At 42.6% G+C, this 26000-nt stretch overlaps 1 protein-coding gene and 1 long non-coding RNA gene across 2 annotated transcripts in view; one reads left to right on the forward strand and one right to left on the reverse strand.

The window, feature by feature from the left end:
• The window catches only part of LRMDA (leucine rich melanocyte differentiation associated), a 1164713-nt gene that overhangs the window by 478780 nt on the left and 659933 nt on the right, over positions 1-26000 (forward strand). The gene's annotated exons all lie outside the window — the stretch shown is intronic.
• LOC110125740 (uncharacterized) lies at positions 1361-12612 on the reverse strand. Its single transcript, XR_002310165.2, has 3 exons — positions 12437-12612; positions 1997-2118; positions 1361-1633 (listed from the first exon to the last, which is right to left on the reverse strand). It is a non-coding gene; the product is annotated as an uncharacterized lncRNA (long non-coding RNA).

Consider the following 26000-nt stretch of genomic DNA (forward strand, 5'->3'; position numbering starts at 1 on the left):
GATGATGATTCTCTGGCCCCAGTTTTCCTGTGTTTGATGCATCCACATTGGTCCCCAACATAAGTTTTCTTCTCACTCTGTCTTAACACAAATGGAACAGACTGGGACAGGTTTCAGGGATAACAGAGGGGTATCAAGAAGGTACCAGGAGTTGAGCTGGTCTGGCTTAAAGAGCCCAGGGTTCTGATTCTGACCTGGCCAGCTGCCTCCCAGGGCTCTGGGCATGGTCAGGTTCATTTCAGTCCATCAGGGTCCCCCTCTTGGATTTTGTTCCCATGTGGTGGATGCTTTCTTTAGTTCATAGCAGGAAGAGAACGCTTGTAAACACTGGGACTTCCAGACCCAGGCCAAGGGCAGTGATACTTCTCTCCCACTCACCTAAGTCAGTCCTCTTAGCTATTGCTTCTCATTTGGAGGTACACCTGTTCTTCAGGTGACTACTAACAGGGATAACCTCACTGTGCAAGTGAACCCTGTTTCCCTTGCCCTCGGGGGTGTGACCTGATCACCAATCCCTGACAGTATCCTAATGCAGTGGCAGCAGCTGTCTCATGACGTGGGGCATGGGGTGGCAGATGGTCTGAGGAGGGGATTGGCATTTCCTCATGGAATCAGAGAGTTCAGAGCTTAGGGACCACAGGGCTGAGGCACCAGGAAGGGGACCCCCACTTTGCTTCTACTAGCCCCACTTGCAGTTTCCTTTACCCTTGGAAATTCCCTCTTCCTGCCACTGGGTTCCTACCATACAATGAGAGTAGCCACACTTTAATTATCAGCTCCCTCAGGCTCTGGGACTTATATCAGCAGTCTGGCATTCATGGTGGTCATTACTGCCTCAGATTCTAAATAACACAGTTGTGCTGATGGAAAATGCTGCTGGGGTCCCTATGGATGTCACTGCTTGTTGCTACACTGATGTATACAAGCTTGTTTGCAACTGGACATGAAGTCTGGGGGAGGAGATTTGGGGGAGACACAGGAAATTTGGAGCCTCCTGCCCCTGTGTTGGTCATTTTCACATTAGGACATGATGTTTGGGTGCCTTGAGGTTGTTATGAGAAAGCACTGTGGTTGGGAGTTTTGTGGGGGAAGGCTTTTATTTATCTTTTCCCTGTTTGGTGATCCTCGACTCTGAATATACCTTTCTGTATCCACATGCCATGATGATTTACTTTTTCCATTTCTTGGAATGATGCAACATGTCTGGGTTACTGAGAATATGGGATTGTATTTTCTGTTATTTCCTTCGTTGAGTATCAGAAAGTTACTTGAACAAACAACTTATTTGCCATTCCTCCTTATAATTTCCTATTTTGATTAGCTTTTTTTTTTTACACACGTGATTCTTAAGAGAAATATAAAAATTCCATGAAGCTAGATTTGAGCAGTAGATATATTTAAATCAGTTAGTTTTTTTTTTTTTAAATCATTGCTGTTTGGCAGTCTGATTCTTTTGTTTGCTTGTCATTGGTGTCCAATGAATAGTATGCATTTCTTCCAGTCATTGTTAAAACTCAATGTATGGAAACAGTGTTTACACCAGCAGCTGTTACAAATCTGGGGCTATGGATTAATGTCAGCTTCTGAATGTAGAGTGCTTTAGTTAATTCCACCCAAGGACAGATGATATCATCTAGGAAGAAAGAATATATTAGGAACTGTCAGCCAGAAGGTAGTAAAAGGAGGTGATATGTTATAAGGAGTACTAAAAGGTCATTCAAAGAAGAGATATTGCTAATAACTCAATTAAAATTTTCACTCTGACATTTTACAAATTTCTGTGTAAGCCCTAAAACATTTTCGAAGCTAGCTAAATTCATATCCTAGATTGGAAAAACAGGGGTCAAATAAGATTCACACAGTTCCTTTGTGAGGTGAACAAACTGGGATAAACTCCCTTTCCAGGAAGTTCTGGTCAATGCTTCAGTGAAACTCCTTTGATATGTAGGTGAGAGAGAGGAGCCTTGGAAGTATTTCCTTTCATTGGGAATTTTACCTTTTCTTCGGATAGGCTTTGGTGCAGAACAACCAACTCACTCTGGTCCTCAACTTCCAGGAAACCAGTATTTGCCAGGCTGGTGCTTCGTTGTAGTTTCTTTCTCTGTTTCTTTCTGCTACCTGGAAAACAAAAAGAATTCATGTTCCTTTTGGGAGCCAAGAGGCACAACAAAGAGTAGGTATGAAAGCTGTTGGTTGAACCTACACTTGAAGCAGTAATGCATGCTGACAGGAAATGGGATGTGGCCACCGTGGCAGAACAGGACAGAAAACACAAGAATGGCAGGGCTCATGAAAGATCACCTGACACATCTCTGCATGGTCCTTTCTTAAAGATGTTTTTACCTGGTCCAGTACCTGGCTCCACTTGGTAGCTTTTTTTCCTAGGATTGTAGCACTGTTATGGTCATTCGTTTCTTCTTCCTGTCTAATGAATGTGAGTTTAGTTCTTTTCTTGGTATTTTTTTTCCATAGTCATGGAGAACTGTTACATATGTATGTATGTATGCATATATGCATTTATTCACTCATTTATTGAGCTGCCTACTAGTGCTTGGTGCTAAGGGTTTGGTGGTCAGGAAAGGTAAATATGACTGCCTCTCTCATGGAGCTATTAGTCTTGTGGAGGTGAGGGTTGCTAAATAATCAGTTCATTTCAGCTCAGTCTCTCAGTTGTGTCCTACTCTTTGCAATCCCATGGACTGCAGCATGCCAGGCTTGCCTGTCCATCACCAACTCCAAAGCTTGCTCAAACTCATGTCCATCAAGTCGGTCATGCCATCCAACCATCTCACCCTCTATTATCCCCTTCTCCTCCTGCCTTCAATGTTTCCCAGCATCAGGATCTTTTCAAATGAGTCAGTTCTTTGCATCAGGTGCTCAGAGTTCTGCATCTTCAGCATCAGTCTTTCCAATGAGTATTCAGGACTGATTTCCTTTAGGATGGACTGCTTGGATCTCTTTGCTGTCCAAGGGACTCTCAAGAGTCTTCTCCAACACCACAGTTCAAAAGCATCAATTCTTCAGTGCTCAGCTTTCTTTATAGTCCAACTCTCACATCCATACATGACTACTGGAAAAGCCATAGCTTTGACTAGATGGAGCTTTGTTGGCAAAGTAATGTCTCTGCTTTTTAATATGCTGTCTAGGTTGGTCATAGCTTTTCTTCCAAGGGGCAAGTATCTTTTAATTTCATTGCTGCAGTCACCATCTGCAGTGATTTTGGAGCCTAAGAAAATAAAGCTGTCACTGTTTCTTATTGTTTCCCCATCTATTTGCCATGAAGCGGTGGGACTGGATGCCATGATCTTAGTTTTTTGAATGTCGAGTTTTAAGCTTGCTTTTATACTCTCCTTTTTCACTTTTATCAAGAGACTCTTCAGTTCCTTTTCACTTTCTGCCATAAGGGTGGTATCATCTGCGTATCTGAGGTTATTGATATTTCTCTTGACAATCTTGATTCCAGCTTGCTCTTTGTCTAGGCTGGCATTTCGCATGATGTACTCTGCATATAAGTTAAATAAGCAGGGTGACAGTATACAGCCTTGATGTATGTACTCCTTTCCCGATTTGGAACCAGCTAAATAATCACACAAACACAAACACTGACACAAAGAATATCAGATCACAACTGGAGTTGAGACTGGGAAGAAGGACATGGGGCTAGGATGAGATCTGATTTTGACTTAGGGAGCTTTGGGAAGACTTCCTGGTGAAGTGATGTCTCACTTGGATGCTGAAGGAGGTGAAGTGAGTCAGGAAAGAGAAAAGGGGAGAGCCCTGTTGGCAGAGGGAGCAGCAAGTATAAGAATCTTGTCTGGAGGGAGCTGAGTGATGGTGAGGAGCTGAGAGGAGGCCAGTGTGGCTGTTGGAGAGACGGTGGGAGAGAGAGACAGAGCTGGGCGTGGAGCAGGTGGGGAGGATCAGTCCATGGAGAGTTTTACGGTCTATGGGGAGGAACTCGACTTTTAAAAATATTTAATAATTATAATAATTAGAGCCATGCCAAGCCAAACTTCCTCTTCTCACAGTAACAATTCCAGTTCCTTTCCTTTTCTACTCTGGGGACCTATATTAAATTTTGAAGCTGGGAATTTCAGACTGACTTTCTTTTCTTGGAGATATCTTCTTGAAAGATGATTGGCATAGAACCGAAAGCAGCAGCTAGAGAACACCTAAAGGTTTGCTCTGGGCATCTCAAGATGGGGTGTCTTAGAGTCAGACCCTGTTACCTGCTTGTCAGGAGAGAGAGATGTATGTCTTTGCTATGTATTATGTATGTGGGAGGCACTTAGTAAATACCTGCTGATGAATCAGAGGTGACATCCAGCTCTCAGGAACGCAAGACTGAATTTTATCTTTCGCAGCCATCTGAGTGATGTTCACAAAGAGTGCCTGGGGAGGTGGGATGGGTTCGGCCACATCTGCTTCGCTGTCCTGCATGTGTGCTTGGGCCACCTGATGCCAACTCCACGATGGCACATTTGTCTTCTTAAGTGTACGCCAACCCCTCTCCTTCTCCTGAGGGCCTCCAGACGGTGGCCATGGAAGACAGGGACGTGTGGCAAAAGCCCCGTTAACGTGGTCTGTAAAGGGAGGTGGTGGCTGCTGGGGACCGCTCAAATGAAGACAAATGCATTGTTAAGTTTTTATGGACCAAGGCTGCACTTTCATTAAGCGTAATTTACATAACATAACTGATGCTCAAGGCCAAACAGTCCTTGTGGCCTAATGACAGCCCCTGACAACCCATGGATGGCAAGGCCTCCTGCAGAACTCCTCAGGTCAGGAAGCCTCCTCCTTCCCCTGCTGGCTCAGCATGCTGGTAGCTCAGAGCTCTGTCTTTGACCTCTCAAGCTGCCTGCTGGTGACATCAAAGCTACACCTTCTCCTTTGCAGTGAACCAGTCCGGCTGCCCTGGGCAGAGCTCACTTGCCATTCCTTTCTGTTTCCCTGTAGGAGTGGTTTCCGGGGTGAACCCTCCTCTAGCCCTGGCTGGGGATTTTCTGGGGTTCAACTTGGCCTGGCAAGAGGTTCCTGGTTCAGGGTTAAGAAGTGGAGCAGGGAGAGTGGACTTTGATTAGAGCTGTCTGTGGTTCCCAACAGCACACTTGGGAGGGGAGGGTGTCTGGTGGCCTGTTGGGTGGTGGCTTTTGTCTGTACCCATCTTCATAACCTGTTTATACCACCAGAGACACTTTGAGGTCGGCTTCTCCACCTTGCACAGCAAAGGCAATTGTCGTTTCCTTTCGCTGCAGGGGTGGATGTTCAGTATCACATGATGGATTTTTGCTGGTAATCAGAATTTTGTGCCCATTGGTCTTCGGGACATACTTTTGTGTTGACATTTATGTGTCAGGCAGAGCCGAGGTGCGGAGTGAGAAAATGAAAGGGGGAGGGGGTGAGGGCACCATTATATTCAGTTTAATGATGACAATTTCCCTACATTTACAACTTCCAGAAGTAAGAGACAATAGATATGTGTCTTCTGCTTGCATGCACACTGAAGGAGATGACACAAGGAGATTCTGTTAGTGGGAATGGTGATATATGGCCTTAATGATTTCATTGCTTGCCAAATGAAAGAAAAATTCTCGCTGTGTGGAGAGCCCTGTCCTCATCAAGCTATTCATTGTGAGGCATTTGTTATGAAATTGCAAGGCCTAAGGAGGAATTCTGACCTTCCGTAAGCTGCTTTCAGGTTTTTATTTTTTTCTCAGCTACTTTGACAGTCTGGTTCATCTCAGTTTATAGGACATGAATGAGCATTTGTAGGTCTAATATTGATCAATATTATTGGATTAGAAGAGCTCTTAAGTTTGGGCAGGTGGGTATTGAATCAATGGAAACTTTCATAGTAGAGTTCAGTGAAAGCTCTCCTCCACTATTACACTGGTGGTTGGAAGGGCAGGTGACTCTGTGTGTGTGTGTGTGTGAATGTTAGTATGTGAATTGTGGGTAATTTGAGCAAACCCCAGTTACATATGAGAGATTAAAGCTGAGGTGGGATCCTTTGCTCCAGGTAGGATCTAAAAGGGTCATTTCCTCAGGGCTACTGGAAGCTGGGCAATATGAGTTGTAGACAAGGAGGGGGACAAGTCTTAGCGGGAGAGTAGCATCAGGTGATAGGTCCTGTGGTCCAGGCAAGGTGGATAGTCAGAAGCTGGTAGGACTTAGGGCTAGTTAGGCTGAGGTCATGGATATGTTTGTGGCTAAACCTAGAGCTAGGAGTGTTAGAAGCCTCTAGATTTCATCATAATGTGAACCTGACTACCTCTGTTTAAAAGACTGATGCAAGGCCTGGTTGTAATGGAATGATTGTAATGGCCACTTACTCTGTGTAGTCTGCTTTTTGCTAGTAGACTACCTAGATTTCCAAAGTAGTGTTAGGATACCTAGTGTTCCAAAGTCTGTGTTTCTACAGTAGAGCTTAAGAGCTGAAAGGGACTTTTAAGACCATGAAAGTCATGAGGTCAGATGGCCTGGAAAGGATAGCTGTCCTACTCAAGACTTCTTAGGGCATCACCAAACTTCCTCATCCAGCAATGTTGCCATCACATCTTGCTTCCATGTACTTGTTTGAAGCAGTCCTGCAGAAGCTGGGTTGTTGATATGCCTGGCAGGCCCCCTTCCCAAATGTGCCAGCCAAAGCTGGACCTTGCCATACAGCTTTGAACATAATGCTCTCAGGGCTTATTTTTACCTGCTGGTTGTGTGACTTTGGGTAAGCTACTTCACCTTCCTAGATTCTGGTATTTCATCAGCAATGTTAGAAGGTCTCTGTGGACCCTTTCAGCTTGAGTGTAGGATATTCTAAAACAACTGCTGAGTATGCAAGCAGGCCCAGTTGGAAGCTTTTGGTGCACCATCCATGTGATTAAAGGAAGCTTCAAAGAACCTATGGACATAGGAATTATGCTGATGCTTGCGTTCTTTACCCACTGGCAAGACCCTGTGGAAGAGTGTTCTAGGCTGTCCATGACTTGTTCTTTGACACTTCCAAAGTTGTCAGATTGTCTGATGAATATCTGATGTTTAATAAGTTTTGACTGAGTATGGAGAAGTGTTGTCCAGTTTTGTGTAAGACATACCATTTCTACACTTAAAGGAATGGACATTTGTAAGCACATGTACCTAGGACATATTTCTTCTAAAGAAACTCACCAAGTCTGTTGGAGCAGTGGCCAAATCTGTGTTATTCACCACTGTTTGCCAAGTGCTTGAACACTGTCAGGCACATAGAGGCTGTCAATAAATGTTTGTTGAATAGATGCAAGCATAAAAATAAGACATAGAAGATTGGTAGCTGGGCTTCCAAGGTTAACTGGAAGTAAGGAGAGAATATAGGCCTGGAAAAAGAAGAAAATAAGAAACTTGGTAGTAGTGTATTGAATTTTGTTTTCCTTCCACCTCGAAGCTGGAACTTACATCTCTTCTGCATATAAGAATGTAACAACCAGGGGACTATGTTTACTTGTTGATACTGGTCTGCAAATGGCTACCAGTCTGTGACAAGATAGTACAGAAGCAGAACAGAAGCAGTCAGAGACTTTCATAGTCATTTGACGCCCAGGTCTGTGATCACTGGACTTGTCTTGTTAAATTGTATGCAGACCAGTTTGGATGTCATCAGACTTTCATCAGAATCACGCACAGTGTACCCTGCACTCCAGTCATGCACAGTGGGACCGTGGACTGGCCCAGGACACACTAGGGAGATAAGGTCCTTCACCACATCTCTGAAAAGAAGCCAGGTGAATTACCTGGTTTTATAGCCCAGTAGTTGTAGTTATGTTAAAACATTAATGATGTTGTCATAAAAAGCTGTTTCTGACTTCCTACCATCACATACTCTCTGTGTTGTTGATTTGAGAAGGACTGAATGAGCCGCAGTCCCTCAGTCAACCAAGCATAGTTATAACCTGTGTGACAGTGTTTTTCTCTATTTAAAACTATCTGGCTTTGCATGGCTATTTAACTTGCTCCTTTGGCCTCAATATTATCCTGTAATCAAATGAGCTAATTAAGTTGTTTTTTGTCTGCTGATCAGAGTATGAAAGCTTGAAGGTGACTCTGACCATCCTCTGATTCAACTTACTCATTTTTCAGAGGCAACCAAGGCTCAGAGAGGTTAAATTATATGTCCTTGTAATACAGTTATTTAGAAAAAGAATTGGAACTAAAACTTTAAGATCCTTTACTCCTAGGTCATGGTGTATTTCTACTTTACCTTGAAGTTCAAAAAAATCCTTTGGGATTTTGCAGTATCCAAGGTATATTTCTGCTGTAGCAATTTATGTACCTCTATTTCATAAAGGACCTAGAATGAACAGATTTTGTTCACCAAATAATTACAGATGGTTTACATTTAAGAAAACTCAATGTTTGAAATTATGAGCAAGGGAAACAGCAGAGGTATTTATATGTAAATATTCACATCTATAATATGTACATATGTTACATTTGAATATTGTATTTATATATACATGAAATACTCATATTTATAAATATATAATGATAGCAAAATAATGTACTTATTTATGAAGTCCTATAACAATACTTGTTCTGAGTGGAAGGCTATTGACTACCATTCATCTAGTTCAGTCGCAAAATGAGGATAAAGCTTCACATAAAAGTATGTATTAATGAAAAAAATAGAATGCAATTTAGGATGTATTGATTCACATACACATTCAGAAATATATTTATTAGAGAAATGAGATGTCTTTTTACTTATGAATTAAAACAGGTTAGTGATCGAGAGTAGGAGAGTTCATTTCTTCCCAAATATCATCCTTAACTGAGCAGGTTTCAGTGTGGTTTAACTCTGGTGCTGGCAGACTATGACCCATAGACCGAATCCTGCAGCCGCCTGTTTTTATCAAGTTTTATTGGCACACAGCCATGTTCCTTCATTTACTCTCCTCTGTGGCTACTTCCATAACATAACTTCAGGTTTGAGTAGTTGGGACATATGCTTTATGGTCTGCAAAGTCTAAAATATTTACTCTCTGACCCTTTACTGGCCAAGCTCTGGTCTGGATGCGTATCTGTTCCATAACTCTGATTCTAATACAATCAGGCAAGTTGTCTTTATTTGGAATCACACCTAGCTGAGTTTTGATAAGGAAGGAAAGAAGTGAACTTTAATCCTCTTGTCCAGAAGCCTGTTTTAAAACCTTGTCACCCGCTGCCAGTTTTCAGTCTACATGTGACCTTTTGGTGATCCTGGGAGAATGAAATTAACCTCGTCAGGAACAAACATCCAGCCTTTTTATTTTTTCCACTTTCTTGGAAGAGTAATAAATATAGTCAATGACTCTGGATTCTATTACTATGTAAGAGCTCTTTAAAAACATCTAACCATCTGCTTAATGGCCAGTAATATGTTTCTAATGGTCACTCTCAATAAGACACTTTTAGTTCACTGCTGTGTAATAGTCATCCAGCAGCCGAGAGGCTCTGAAAGTAATAGGATCAAAGGCCAGTTTCCAGCTCTGTAGCAGCTGCCCGGAGATAGTTCTAAAGAGAAAAATAGAGGTCTTCTGTGAGTTATATGTGCAAACTCTATCCAATGCGTGTGTGTTCTGTCCATAAGTAGTTCTGACTAGTACAAACTTAGAACTTTGAAATTTTGGGCATTTACGCATCCAGGTCAATTGCACCATGAGGTTAGTTTAATTAATATCTGTCCTTTCATTTAGGATGACATACTCTGAATTATTGTCACTAAGAATCCTGCATCTCTGGTCTGGGCCCAGCAGCTGGTGACAGCTTGGCAAATTATGAGATTCCTAGCTTAAAACAGACTAAATTGCAGACAAAACAAGCCATTAGCTGAGTAAATACTGTATTTCTGGTTGGCTTCTATAAGAAGGAGATTAGCATGAATGTTTAGTGTTCATAATTATTAGTAGAAGGCAAATAGTAGGCTCAGGCTGGCTGGAGATTGTTTCATTATACCCAATTAACACCCACTTGATTATTCTTAATTACTTCTGCTTCATGACAGAAGAGTAAAGATGGCATACTTCAAATGTACAAATAACAACTGGGTCATCAATATACACATATTTGTATTGTCAGATCCTGCTCATTTTGAGGCAACTATTTAATATGTCAGAGGGATGGAAAATGGAATGTCCACTTGTCAAGCTCGTATGAGGGAAATTAGCAAGATGCAGAAAAATAGATATTAGGATAAAAATGTGTTTATCCACAATCTGGTTTAGAAATATTTTCTTATTTATTTATTTATTTATTTTCATTTATTTTTCTTAGTTGGAGGCTAATTACTTTACAATATTGTAGTGGTTTTTGTCATACATTGACAAGAATCAGCCATGGATTTACATGTATTCCCCATCCCGATCCCCCCTCCCACCTCCCTCTCTACCTGATCCTTCTGGGTCAAGACAGTATGGTACTGGCACAAAGACAGAAATATAGATCAATGGAACAGAATAGAAAGCCCAGAGACAAATCCACGAACCTATGGACACCTTATCTTCGACAAAGGAGGCAAGGATATACAATGGAAATATTTTCTTTGAATACACCTTATTGCCTGTTTGAGAATTCCTTTTCATTTGTCTGCTCTAACTGTGGCACAGAAACTTAGGCTGCAAGCAGACAGATCAGGCATTACAGAGAGAAGTATCTGAATGTAAACTTGCTAGGAATGAATGGGCCATATATATGTCAAATGGCAGGAAATGGAAATCCCCACTCCTAGGGGGTTTATGGAAGTTTGAGAAGATGACACAAAATCAGCCTCTGTCCAAGAAAGTTAATGACTAATTTGGTAAAGAATATGAAACACTAGCAAGTGATATAATCGCAGAAGCACATACAAGGGGAGAACTCAACGAGCTAGATTTTCTTAGTTTTAAACCTGAAGTGAAGACTACCGTTAGTAACAGTAGTAGTCACCTTTCATTTTCAGGCTTTTGGGAAAAAATGAATATATCCTTCCCCTTCAGTTATTTTCTTGGGTTGACAAGAGTTGCTGTTGTAGCATACATGGGGAGAATTCTTTGCTTTTCTGAGTAGAGAACACTGCTTTTACAGTGTTGAGTTGCCTCTCTTTCTTGCTTATGGTGTCCATGATCTTGGACTGGAAACATTTGGATTGTTATTTTTTTCCTGGATCAAATTTAGATATTCAGCCATTCTTAAGTAAAGAAGGAGAGAACTTGGCAAGCAGCAGAGAATGGTGAGGCCTGGTGATTGTTCCAGGGCATTCTTGGAACTGGCAACTTGCTTGAAGATCAGAGATGAATGCGCAGTGGCAGCAGGTTGGTACCAAACAAATCCCCTGTCAGCTCTGGAAGTCAATCCATAGTCAGTAGTGTGTACTTGTTCATACACAGCATCAAAACATGCACAGCATCGAAACAGACACATGGACAGGTGTGGAATGGACAGAGTCCTCTCCAGTTGGGGAGACAAGGCCTTCCTATTCCATGGTTATGTTTACTTAACTACTCAATTGCATGGTTAAAACTAAAGGCTGTAGAGGTTCAACAAAGAGGGCTTGGCAAAAAATTGTTAAGACCAATACTTGAAGACTGAGACCTAAAGGGCAAATCGTCTTTAGCTAGTTGGGGTATGTTCCAGTTGTTGGTGGTTCTAAGACTAGTTGGAGAAAAACCTGTTCCAGGTAAGCAGAAACATGACCCTTTTGCTTTGTGATGCAGGCTGTCCTGGACCATGCTCAGGTCCAGGGACCAGCGACTTTGGTACATCTGATAGAAAACATGGGGCTGAATCCCAGAATGAAAGGCCATCTCAAGGAGAAGGCCCCAAGAAGATAGAGTTAATGAAGATTCCCTGGAATCTATTTCCATTATGAGGGAAGAGACATTAAGCTATCTGTTAAAGTCAAAAATTCATAAGTATATTTAAAGATTTAAGGCTAAAATGGAATATCTTAGGCAGTCATTTGAAGTCTATATATATGTGGCAGCTGATATTTAAAAGGCACACAAAACATTTAAAAATGACCTCAAGAATAGTGTACCCTCCCCTGAATAATAAAAGGGTAATATCAGGGAATGGAGTGGTGTCAGAGTATAATCGATTCCAGCTTGACAAATGATGGTAGGGACCATCTTTGCTGGTGATATGAGAATCCAATGCCAGTGTCCCCCTGAGTGGACAGAAGGGGTTGGGCAGTTTGTGTGAGTCATGAAATAGTTAAAATCTTGGTAGTTTTGTATTCGTGTGTTTTGTGCGTGTGTCGTGTGTGTGTGTGTGTGTGTGTGTGTGTGTGTGTGTGTGTGCTGGTGGTGGTTATGGTGAAGGTGGTCTGCAGAATACTTCACAGGATGCAGCAAGATTGATACAGTGTACACAGGTAGTGTAATAGAGCATGACAGTGTGTAGCCTGTAACACGTGGCTGTGGGCATGCATCATTACCCCCTGCCCAATGGTTACCTGGGATCATTAGTGGTCTGGCTCAGCCATTGGTCATTGCCACAGTGGACCCTTCACCCACCTGAGTGAAGCAACTGTTGACCATCAGTGGGTAGTGGTCCCCCTCAGACATCGGTTGGCACCACAGTGGACCCCTCCCCCAAGTGAGCAAGCAACAGTCCATGAATGACTGTTAGAGGTCCATTCAGTCATTGGTCAGCCTTGCAGTGGGCCCCACCCAAGTGACCAACTGTCATTGTGTGACCGTTAGTGGGCCCGTTCACCTAACAGCCAGTGGAGTGGTGGTCATCAGGTGAGAATGAGATAAGAGTCACCCCGGCCTTCTCCCTGGGGCTCTCCTGCTCATCCAGCCTCGCTCCAGTGGATGAAGCAGTGGTGGCTTCAGTGGTGACCAGGCCTTGAAGCAGCAGGGAACCTCTCCCCATCTCTGTGTCTGTGGCCTAATGGCAGCAGCTGTCTGCCTGGGATGCAGTCTGCGGGACCTGGCCCCTGCATTTTGGGCAGCCTGAGGGACACTTGGGTCCTGAGCGCCTGGCTCCCCCAGAGATGACAGCTGAGCAGAGTCTGGGGACTGGGCCCCGAGGGAGCTGACAACTGAAAGCTGCCTCCTCTTAGCCAGGACCTGAACTCAGAGGGTGGAAGTTGTGCCTTGGGGCCCTGCCCATTCTTGTCAGAACAGAGAGTAACATTTGTTTCCTGGAGATTTACAGGAATATCGTTACCTGACCTTGACCTGACACCAAGAACAAAGGATCTCACGCCAAGGAGTTTGCAGCAACTAACCAACCATGCCCCTCCTTCACCTTTCCTAGAAAAAGGGCTTTGTTGAGAGCTTTTGGGGAGTTTGAGGTGATGCTATAGACTTCACTGTACATTACTGGATCATGTTTGGCTTTAGTTCTGTCTTTGGTTAACTAACCAGCCCGTCCTTCCATGTCTTTCTTTTTCTCTAACTTGGGGATATTTGGGCTTCTCAGGTGGTGCTAGTGGTAAAAAGCCTGCCTGCCAATGCAGGAGACATAAGAGACAGGGGTTTGACCCCTGGGTTGGGAATATCCTCAGGAGGAGGGCATGGCAACCCACTCCAGTATTCTTACCTGGAAAATCCCATGGACATAGGAGCCTGGTGGGCTACAGTCTATAGGGTTTCAATCAGCTGGACATAACAAAATTGACTGACTGTGTACACAACACACACACACACGCACACACTCATGCACCATCCAAGGCTTTTAGGATTATGAAAGAAGATAAGGCAAGTGAAAGTATTTTGAAATGATAAAGCTCTGCACCAGTGCTTGGCAATAGTAATTGCCCTTTATAATCACCTAAGGAGCTTGAAACAAAATGCTGGTGCCTAGACTCCACCCACTCCTGCTTTAAATGGTCTTGGGTGGGCCGGCCATTGGTACTTAAACTCTTTTGAATTCCGGTGGGCAGAAGGATAATCAAATGATGATTCTAATCTTAATTGTTACTGTTCTCTCAGCTTCTGTTCTGGAGCCTTGAGAAGGGCTGGTGTGGGTGGCAGGATGAAGGGTCAGTTCCACTGATTGCTCCTCTGTGGATGTGGACCAGTGTGTCCTGTTTCACCAGAAATGCCACTGCTGGGAACATTTTACTTGCGTGTTTGACCTATCATCCTTAAGTCTTGTGAGTGCTTGTTCATGTCCATGTACAGGTTGGACACTTGAAGGGCAAGGCCTGCTTTTCTCTTCCTGTCTGGTACAGCCAGCACCTCAACCAAGCAGGGAGGATGTGTGTGAAGCAAGATCATGGGACTGAGGAGCAGGAGATGTGGGTTAGATGTCAACACCTTCCCATTGGTCTTAGCTGTCTACATTTCCTGTATCATAGAATTTGTACTGTGGCAGTACTTTACTAACTAACCTTTTAAAGCAATAAGAGTATACAATCATGCTTGATTAATTTTGAGTGGTAGAATTATGTAATGAAAGAATACTGACTTTGATGTCAAGAGTTTACCTGAAATAGAGGCACAGCCTCTTAATGTAAGAGCAGTTAATATTTGGCATGTGCTGACTATATAAGTATTCATTTATACCTTCAACAAATTATTTCCTGCATGTCTGTATGTTATAGGTGTTCAGAAATAGCAGCGGCTGAAACAAACAAAAAAACTCAAGTGTCAAATGTGTTTTCAGGGAGCTGACATTGTCCTGTATGGTGTAGAGGGAGAGACAATAAACATGCATGTCTATGTCAGGAAGTAGTAAATAGAATGAAGACAAATAGAGCTTGAGGGGAGAGGTAGAGAATGAGGAAGTGTGGGATGTGATTCATAAATGGAGGTCTGAGATAGCCTCTCCGATGAATGGTGGTGCAGGGAGGAGGTGAAGGGATGAGTGATCTGGATGTTCGTAGAGGTAACAGCACTTGCTAAGACTGGAGGCAGGAGCTTGCTTGGCACCTGCCATTTGGCATGGAGGCCATGGGGAGAGGCAGGTAAATGAGAGGAACACCATAGCAGGTGAGGTCAGGAGCTGTTTCAGAGGCTAGGTCACAGAAGGCCTTATAGACTCTGGTCAGTTAGGTTTTTGGGTTTTATTCTGTATTAGAAGGGAAGCTATTGAAGGCTTTGAATATAATTTGACTTGAATTTAAGCCAAATTGTTCACTATGGTGGTGGTGTTTTAGGAAACCAGAGAATATAAAGTGGAACAAGGGTGATCAATAAGGATGCCGTCATGACAGTTCAGATAGGTGTGGATTAGAGTTAATTACTGTGAGGGTGGTGAGGCCTGGGTCACATCCTGGATATTTAGAAGGAAGGGTCTAAAGGATTTGCTGATTTGAAATGCCGTGTAAGAGGCAGAGAGTTACAATAGGAAGAACAGAAGTGCCATTTGTTGTCATGAGGGAGTGGACTTGAGCTAATCACTTGTTAGGTTTTGGACTTGTTAAATTTGAGATGCCTGTTAGCCATCCAAATGGAGGTGTCAAGAAGGTTACCGAATTGGGAGAAGTCAAGGCTGGGAATAGAACTTTGAGAGTTTCTGTCAGTCTGTAGGTGATACTTAAACTCACAGGGTGGATGAGATCACTTTATTCTGCACCAGACATATGGAAGGAATGAGCATGACAGTGGTGATCAATGGTTTTTTTGTGATCATTGTGGTATTACTAGAACTTAATCAGCTCTGTTCTTTGATTCTATATAGCGCAGTCACTCATCATCTTCTCTGTCTACTCTGAATCTGAGTGCATTTTCATGTCCATCAGTGGCAGCAAAGTGAAGAAAATGTTATTGACTGAACTCATGTGGGCTTCTGTCTGTTCAAGTTCCAGCGCACATCAGGGGAACTCTTCCTCCTTGCTGGCCCAGAAGAACTTGTCACCTTGAGCTGGCTTAGCCCAGAGAGCTGTGGTTTGGGGTGGGAGGGAGAGGGGTCGCTAATCTTGACCAACTCTCCAGGACTTCAGTGCAAAGCAGGATAGATAAGATATTCCAACTCATTACTTACAGGTGTTCTTTAAGGGAGTGCTTAGGAAGTTTTACTCAATTTAACTTAAGACATAAGTAATGCCATTCCCAATTCAGGGCAATGGCTTAGAACCTGACTCAATGTCCTTTTTACTAAGTAATTATCCAGATTTCCTTACTAAATGTTATTTTATGTATTATGTTTAATAGCCTCTTTCTTTTGGCTATGGAAGGATGGTAATAGCAGCTGATAATGGATCACATACTCATCTTATAGCGCTGCCTCTGGCACCTGTGGCCAGCGCAGAGGGAAGCTTCCAGTCAGGGCTCAGATCCATCCCATGGCCCTACTCACTGGTCCTTTGCTTTTCAGGGGTCTAAGGGATCACAGATAGCTTTGTAACTTTTAAATCATGGGTCATTGTTAAAGATTCAGGGAAGCCTAAGGAGCACGTCTGGCCAGACTTCTCATTGGCTTCATTTCAGAGGCCCCTCTGGAGAACTATGGCTGATGGAGAGGTAAAACCCTAGCTAGGAGGAACCAAGTGGCAGAAACCTTCAGATGATGGTTAAGACATCACAGATGCCTGACACAAATTAAGAACCACTGTCATTGTGCCCTCAAGGTAGCCAGTTCCTTTCAGGATCTTGATCGTTGATTCTCAGGAAAGGTTTGTTGGATTGTACTCAGATTGTCACAACTATGTTACTGATGTTGTTTGTATGGTGTTCTGTGAGACAGCTTGTACACTGACTTCTAAGTGATGACCTAGTTATGCAAACAGTCTTCCGATAACTACTGAGCACCTACTTTTTCCTGATTGTATCCCCAGATAGTTACTGTGGGCTCAGTGCGTGCTGGCCATCACTGAGACAATACCAGAATTGTGTCATTCATCTCCATCTTTCGTGAAATTATGTTCTCTGGAGAGTCAAGATGAAAACCCATATCAAAAATATATATGATGACCTAAGAATGGGGTACAACATTGGTCCAGGTGTTTATAAAATGCTAGACTTATTTCTTGCCCTCAGAGTTCCTGCTCTAGTTGGGAGGCAGGGTATGCCATATGAAATGTCAAATTGCAAAATAATGCTTAGTGTTCGTCGGAAAGTAGGAGACATGATAGAGCTTCCAGGCACCATAATGATGTGTGAACCTTTTGGCTACATATCAGAATAACCTGGGCAGCATTTAAAAATGAGGACATCTAGGCCCCAGTCCAGGCCCAGCAGGCATCTGTATGTTTAAAATTTTCCCTGATTTTGATTGTGTTGCATAATGCAGCATGAAAACCATTGTTCTGTAAGAACAGGTAGAATTTAGGTGCTGTTGGGAGCAGCCTGGAATGATAAAGATGCAGGCCTCAGGAGGAGTGCAGCAAGACTCCCTGGTACAGTGATTGTCGTCCCTTGCCCTGGATGGCTTGTTTGGAGGAAGAATCAAAATGCAGGGGGAAAGGAAAAGCTTTCAGAAGAGTTTAAAGTCCTGGAGAGGAGATTGGACTTTATCCTGAAAGCTACAGAAGAAGTCCTGTGGTCACCACCATACTTTATGTGATCTCATTTTCAGATAGTGAGTATTTGGACTTTTTATCACTAATGACATGCAACTTTTGAACCAATGAGAAACTTGAGGAAAGTGTTTTAAGCTGAATTGTCAGGTACTGCGGAGAAGGCAATGGCAGCGCACTCCAGTATTCTTGCCTGGGAAATCCCATGGATGGAGGAGCCTGGTAGGCTACAGTCCATGGGGTCACTAAGAGTCAGACACAACTGAATGACTTCACTTTCACTTTTCACTTTCATGCATTGGAGAAGGAAATGGCAGCCCACTCCAGTGTGCTTGCTTGGAGAATCCCAGGGACGGGGGAGCCTGGTGGGCTGCCATCTATGGCACAGAGTCAGACACGACTGAAGCGACTTAGCAGCAGCAACAGTCAGGTACTAGGAAGATTCAGGAAGAGTGTATCTGGAAGCAGAGATGAGCTAAGGACGCAAAATGTTTTCTAAAACACCATTATCAACGAAACTAAACACTGATTGAGCCCTCACTGAGTGTAAGGTGCTCTCTTGAGTCCTTTACATATATCATATTTTTTAATTTCCAAAAAATCTATGAAGTAGGTAGTCATAGTATGTCCATTTTACAGATGTGGAAACCAAGATACAGACAAGTACCTTGCTCACAGTGACAAAGCTAGCTAGCATCAGAGTCTGAATTTAAGCTAGACAGCTTGATTCCATGCTGTGATAGGCTCTTAAAACTCCTGGGACTTGAACAGTGGCAGTGGACATGGAAAAATGAGATATAATCTACGGAGTAAGCATCAAGAGTTTCGCGGTGTTGGAATAGCTCCAGCATGCCTAGGATAATCCCAGTGGAGAAGAGCACCTCGCACAAAGAAATAGAGAAGAATTTAGAATGGCACATGGGATGGCAGAGAGTTTTGCTGAAACAGTGGGTCTGTATTTAGAGTACGAGAGAAGAGAGAATAGGAAATCGCTATCACAGTAGCCCTGATTTCACTTTGCTACAACGTTCAGAGCCTGAGAAGTGAGTATTGTAAAATGGGTAGAGGACTGGTTTGTGAGTCAGACAGATGTGGTGTGAGCTTCACTCTTCTCATTAACAACTTTGTGAGCTTGGGCAGCTCACGTAACCACTGCATCTGTGGTCTCGTGTGTACATTAAAGATGATAAAAGCATCACTTTTGTTGGCATGTTGCAAAGATTGAGCTAATGGATACAAAGCACGTGTGAAGTACATAATGTGTTCCACCAATACCAACCATTATTACCATTACAATTCTCATTCTTATAGTAATTCATAGGCATTGGAATGAAATAATGATAGCACTATTTGGAATGAATACTTTGGCACTAATGGATACAAACATTAGTGCTGCTAGGAGGAACTGCTAGGATTCCAATTCTGGTTCCATCACCTGTTAGCTGTATGATTTGGGGTAATTTACTTTACCTATTTCTCAGTTTCTCTATCTGAAAATAGTATCTACTACCTTGTGGGTTTATGATGATTATTATGTAAGATAATATGTGTAACATACTTAGAATAGTGCCTAGTGCACTCAGCTGTTTATTGATGATTTATTTTCTTTTAATTGTGGCTTCTTCCTCTTCACTGTCTGTTGCCTCTGAAACCGTTAGACCTTCTTGTTATCCCTGGCATGTACTAGGGACTGGTGGCCCCATAGTGTGCTCCTGGCTGAATCCTATTTGCGTGTTGAGAATGTGCCCCCAATCATAGATTCTTCACTGCACAGAGTGACCATGACTTCTTTGATACTAAATGAAGGTGATGACTGCACACAGAGGACTGAGCCCATGGTTTTAGGAGTCAGGCTGGGCTGCAGGTTTCTGAAATCTCTGAACATTTATCCAGCCCTCTTCTCCCTTATTGGTACTGCACTGAGGCATGAACCCTGCTACCCAAGAAAAAAAGTGCTGACTCTGAAGGCATGCAGTGTGTGCATGCCTGCACACACATGTGTGTGTGTTTGTGTATGTCAGTGTGAATGAGAGAGAGAGAGAGAGAGAGAGAATATTTGTAGCCTAAAGGTAGTTCTTATGGTGCATTGCTTTGTTTCATTTTTGGGGGGGTTGTAAAGTTGAATGAAAGGCACTTAGTCCAAAACTTTAAAAAATTGCTACCGGGCAAAGTAATTTTGTGTCAGGCTTCTGTTCAGGGCAGATTTACACTGGTTATAAATCTCTGAAATTAAGGTCTTACTGTAGAAAAGCTGAAATGTATTCAACATTAGCAGACACCCAGGCTTGCTCTGTACCAGGGGCTGTTCTCCCCCCATGAGTAATAAGAATATCTAGCTATGTGTTTGGGGTAATAATGAGTTTAAATATGCCTCTTAGGATGGGTAATGTCTGTCCAATGAATAGCAAGATTCTCTACCAACAATTCTTTCCCTAGAACCAAAGGTTAAGTTGAAGAGTTTGATTTAATGACAAATTTAATTAGGCCTTTAACATTATAGGGTTCTTTCCTTTCGTTTTCTAATCAAGATCATGGTCTAGGGTCAACACCCTTGTAGAAGTAGGGGAACACATGCTTCTGTACACTGTTCTTCTGATGTCTGGAGAGGGTTGGAGTAAGACTAGGGGTGATTAGAAATCTCTGAGTTGACAAACAGCTGGAAAATGCTTCCTGGTCCTAAAGTATTTTTTCCTCACCTTCACCAAACCTGAGATTTATAATATCCTTGCTCTGTTAGGTACTTGAAGGGTCATCTGGTCAGTTCTTTCACTTTACAGCATAGCTTGAGAAACTGAGACTAAGGGATTGAGGAATTTATCAGTAGTTGCCTAGGTCATTTGGAGCATGATAATGGATCGTCTAAGGTCAGCCCGTCTCCTCCTTCTGGTCAAAATGATCTGTCTGTCAAGACTGACACTCAGGGAAAAGCAAAGCCTCTTTTTGGCTTATGGGGTGTGTGGACCAGTGTGCTAGAGCACTTCTTCCTACTGCTTTTCAAGGCAGATGCTCCCTGCTTGGTCTCGTCCATAGGGTACCAGTAAAGGCTCTCGGTTGCCAACAAAAGAAATTGCCTCTTGCTATCTTAATCCCCATTCCTTTCCCAGACAGACAGGCAAATAAGAAAATACCAAAAAAAAAAAAAAAAAAAAAGACATCCGTTACATACAAGGCTCTCAGAGTAGACTGTGGGCTGGAGGCCCTCATGAAGAGAAGAGACATCACAGCATGTTCAGAAGTTGCAAAAAGTACTGTGGCGTCAGAATCTGAGCCTTCAGTGCTTGACGCCACTCCAGCACAAATGACTGGTCATCACCCTGTGTCTTTGTCTCATGTTTTCATTATTCAGATCAGTCCAGGTAGGAGATGTTCAAGAACTGAGCTGAGGGGCCGGTTCATGCTTTGACTGCCAGGAAGGCAGGGAGAGGGGAGATAGAAACTAATTGGCTTCTGTTGAGACTTGGAGTGGCCACTTCCCACTCTTAAGGCCTCACACAGTAGGGAATTACACAAAACAAGGGGAAAAAAAAATGCATTTCAGGTTTTAGATAGTCTGAAACTCTTAATGTCCAAGATGAGAGGCTTCATATGTCCCTCTGAAGCCTAACCATGCTGTATAAGTCTGCCTCTATAGGAAAATATATTCCAAGTTACAGAATAATTCATTGATAACTTGGGGGAACAATTTACTTCTGGGCTTGGCCTGCTTGAATAGGGATGTGCTGGTCCACAGCCTTCACCTTGAAGTGCAGTACTTGGGGACAGTATATAGGAGATAAGATGTGAAAATACTTTTGGAAACTTTGACTTCAGGAATGCTTAATCGTTTATCTCTGCATCTTTCCACTTAGGAAATATTTATGATGACAAACTATATGCCTGGCAGTGTGCTGGGCATGTGTTACAGAGAGGTGGACAAGATGTTTGTGTTGCGCCCTCCTGCTGCTTGGGCTTAATTCAGGTTCGGATGCAGGGTGCTTTGACTTCACGCTTGTAGTAAACGTTTCAAATGCAAAGAATATATATATATATATTTATATTGTAGTAGATCAGTAATTCAGGAACGTCAACCCCTTCCAGCAAACATGTTCTTTCTCAGTAGAGATCCTTCTCCCAAAGTTGGTTCAGAATTTTTATAAAATATTTCTTATCAGTCATGGTGCCAGGGTAGGTGTAGCCATGAAGAAGTTTATAATCCAGTGGAGAAAGCAACTTTGAAATGAATCATTTCTGTGTTGAGTTCTGGGACAAGAGTATGCCCAGAATGTTATGTAAAAACAAAAACCTAAAATTGTTCAGATGAGCTAATGTTAGGAAAGTTTCCCTGTAGCTTATCTTACTCCTGGAGCTGCAGTTTAAACTCATCTTTTGTGTTTACCTGGGTGGCTTGTCCATGGACATGTTTTGAACATTTGTTACCTGCCAGACCAATACCGCACAATTGTTGTTACTGCACAATTGCTCTCATCTCACATGCTAGCAAAGTAGTGCTCAAAATTCTGTAAGCTAGGCTTCAATAGCACATGAACCGAGAACTTCAAGATGTTCAAGCTGGATAAAGAAAAGGCAGAGGAATCAGAGATCAAATTGCGGACATCCATTGGGTCATGGAAAAAGCAAGAGAATTCCAGAAAAAAAATCTACTTCTGCTTCAGTGACTATGCTAAAGCCTTTAACTGTGTGGTTCACAAAAAACTGTGGAAAATTCTTAAAGAGAAGAAATTCTTAGACCACCTTACCTGCCTCCTGAGAAATCTGTATGCAGGTCAAGAAGCAACAGTTAGAACTGGACGTGGAACAATGGACTGGTTCCAAATTGGGAAAGGAGTACATCAAAGCTGTGTATTGTCACCCTGCTTATTTAACTTCTATGCAGAGTACATCATGTGAAATGCCGGGCTAGACAAAGCACAAGCTGGAATCAAGATTGCTGGGAGAAATATCAATAACCTCAGATATGCAGATGACACCACCCTTATAGCAGAAAGAGAAGAGGAGCTAAAGAGCCTCTTGATGAAAGTGAAAGAGGAGAGTTAAAAAGCTGGCTTAAAACTCAACATCCTAAAAACTAAGATCATGGCATCTGGTCCCATCACTTCATGGTAAATAGATGGGGAAACAATGAAAACAGTGAGAGATTTTATTTTCTTGGGCTCCATAATCACTGTAGATAGGGACTACAGCCATGAAATTAAAAGATGCTTACTCCTTGAAAGAAAAGCTATGACCAAAGTAGATAGCATATTAAAAAGCAGAGAAGTTACTTTGTTGACCAAGTTCTGTCTAGTCAAAACTATGGTTTTTCCAGTAGTCATTTTTGGATGTGAGAGTTGGACTATAAAGAAAGTTGAGTGCTGAAGAATGCTTTTGAACTGTGGTGTTGGAGGAGACTCTTGACAGTCCCTTGGACTTCAAGAAGATCAAACCAGTCAATTCTAAAGGAAATCAGTCCTGAGTATTCATTGGAAGGGCTGATGCTGAAGCTGAAGCTCCAATACTTTGGCCACCTGATGCGAAGAACTGACTCTTTAGAAAAGACCCTGATGCTGGGAAAGATTGCAGGCGGGAGAAGAAAGGGATGATAGAGGATGAGATGGCTGGATGGCATCACCGACTCGATGGACCTGAATTTGAGCAAGCTCCGGGAGTTGGTGATGGACAGGGAAGCCTGGCGTGCTTCCGTCCATGGGGTAGCAAAGAGTCAGACACAGCTGAGCAACTGAACTGAACTGATACAGTGGAAACTAAAGGAAGCTAAAGAATAGATGGAATCCAATAATGGTATGAAATGGCTAGGTAATTATAAGTGTATTCCAGCGTGACAAAAATGGAACCAGTGGCAGAAAGAGATGAGGCTGCAGGGTTAGGGGAGCACTGTGTAAACCCACATTGGGCTCAGAAGATAAATGTTTCTTGACAGACCTCTCTCTATTAATTTGCATAAAGATTTGTATATGATCTTATTTACATTGGTGAGGCAGAACAGTAGTTCTTGGGCTTTGATGTGTGTGAGCCTTGGAGATTAGAGCTGGAGCCCTTCCTTTGAGAAAACAAATACTTTTGTGTTGATTTCAATGAGATATAAATCATACCCAGGAAGTTTACAGTTGAGTAAGAATGGTATAATTACTGATTGTATACCAGAAGAGGACGTATTTATGAAATGACTTGAAAAAGCTTGTAATCCCTTCCCGTATTTTGAATAACTAATTGCTATGTCATTGTGGCATATTTGCACCACAAGAGTTAAGTCTGTCAAACGTTTCCCTCCAAAAACCTTGTTTTAAGGGATTTCTAACTTGGTCGTAAAAATGTGCTCCAAGTTGGAGCTGACTTGGTGGCAGTCTGTGCTTGGAACAGTTGATTTGAATGGTGCCAGTCAGAGTTAAATTACAGGCTGGGAAAAAGGAAACAAATTTTTTGAAAAGGAGGTGTTTATGGTTCCCGGCTCCCCTAAGTACTTCTTGAGGATCAAAATAGCCTCTTTAAAATAAATTGCAGACCATTAGTACTCGATGGAGGAAACCCCTTTGAGACTGGGTTGGGGGAGGGTGAAAGCAAGGGGAGCCAGTTTAGGCCACTTTTCAGTAGTGTGAACACAGCGTACCCGTCTCGTGCACTGACCCCCTGGAGGGGTCTGTGCACACAGATGGCGCCTCCGGTACCCATGAAGGACGTTTCTGTCCAGCTGAGAGGACATCTCCACAGATCCATTCTAACTCTGAATCCTAATGGGCATTTGAGTGTTGTGGAACACGTTTCCCCCCGCCCTACCTCTGTGTTTTCTTTTTAAATAAGCAGAACACTGTTGCCTGTCTGTTTTATGCCCAAAGTGATCATAAAGGCCTCCTGCAAAAGACCTCAAGTTTGTCCTGTTTGCTGAATAAGAAAGTACCTCTTTGATAAGCATGTTTGTCCGGGAATCTCCACATATCTCATGCCTGACATTCAAGCCAGAAAGGTAGCGTTTGGCTAGGAATACTCATTTGATACCTTACCTAGAGCTTAGGTATCTTTCCTTTTGGTCAGCAGTGGAAAGTTCAAGATAATGAGAAAAAGAAAGAAAGGGAAGGAGAAGCAGAAAGTGGTGTGGGGGTGGTGGGGAGAGAGAGATGGTTTCTCCTTCTGTGTCAGTCACCTTGAACCCCACTGGTCTTGGGTACAGCCTCTGTTTTCTAGCCCCTGTCGTCAATGGAAGTGAGACAGATTTACAGTCTGTTTCATTCAGGTCAGATTTTCGTGTTTTGTTTTTTTTTATATTGTTTTCACTTATGGCTTAATGACACTTTTTTTTAAAATGGAGAAAGCTAATTGCATTGGTTTCTTCAAGAGGCATCACTTTAAACAATCCATCCTGATTGTGAAAACAAATACATGCCTGACTTATTTTATTTATTTTTCCCTCCAAACCTAAATTAGGATAAAGCCATTTTGGATAAAAAGACATGTGTGTTTCTTTGTCACATCTTTTATCATCACGACTGCTTTTCCAAATAATACAACTTGTGACAAATGTGAACATTAATTACAGTTAACAAAGAAATGTCATGTGAAGGCTTCATAGTGGGGCAGTGTGTGGGGAAGTGGAGAAGAAGGAAAAAAAATCAGACAATCAATGAGATTACGTCTTGTAACAAGCTTCAAGTCAAAGTGCAAAAGTCAGAAATCAAATACCATCAGTTATCAGATTATGTTAATGATTCTAATGAAAGCTTCTGGTATTTTGCTCAAGATGTGTTGCTATAATGGTAACTAATAGAACAAGGGATGCTGATTGCCGTGAATTAATTAGAACTGACTGCTGGAGTTTCCTTTTTATTTATTTATTTAAATATTGACAATCTGTTTAGAACCCGAGGTTTTTCATGTGGTCCTTTTCTTCCCTCCATAAGTCATTAGTTAGTTGCGAAGTGAGAAGGTAATTGCATTTTCTTATATAGCAGGTACCCCTCCCCAGACTTTTGGCCCAAAGCAACAGCAGACAAATTAAACTAAAGGATGGACATGAATATCCATGCACAGGTCCATCCCTAACATTTGTGAAGCTCAGGGTGAGAGTACAAATCAAGTCCCTTCCCTTCTCTTTCTACTCCTGATTTCATTCTCCTCCACGGGAGGCCTTGACACATATGCATATGGACACCCAGCTTTCCCACCCTAGTTGCATCCACCAGTGGCTGCTGTTTGGCTATTGCTTGGACTTAGGGGCACAGACCCTGGTGGGGTACCCTCCACTGTTGGGAGGTAGGACCCAGAGAAGAGGTCTTTGCAGGCCCTGGAAAGATGCTCAGGAATATTTGTAAAGGGAATTTGGAGATTTTATGCATCTGTCACATGGTTTATTAACTGGGTGATAGGCTGTAGATTAGAAAAGCCCTAGGCCATGGACTCCTTGGCTCATAGTGGTAGGGAGGGTCATAGCAGGCCTTCTAAAACGCTTGGTCTAGGTAAAGGGCTCTTGTTTATTGGATCTAAGAGCAGTATGCCCATGTATATTCCATGCTTTTGAGTGCCTGAGTGTGTACAGCTGGAGCACTCTCTCACTGGAGTCTCCTTTATCCTCTGTTGTTGTTGTTTCTTTCTTTATTCCTTCATTTGTTCAGCATCT

The sequence above is a fragment of the Odocoileus virginianus genome, chromosome 7, assembly GCF_023699985.2.
Source record: "Odocoileus virginianus isolate 20LAN1187 ecotype Illinois chromosome 7, Ovbor_1.2, whole genome shotgun sequence".
Classification (NCBI taxonomy): Eukaryota; Metazoa; Chordata; class Mammalia; order Artiodactyla; family Cervidae; genus Odocoileus; species Odocoileus virginianus.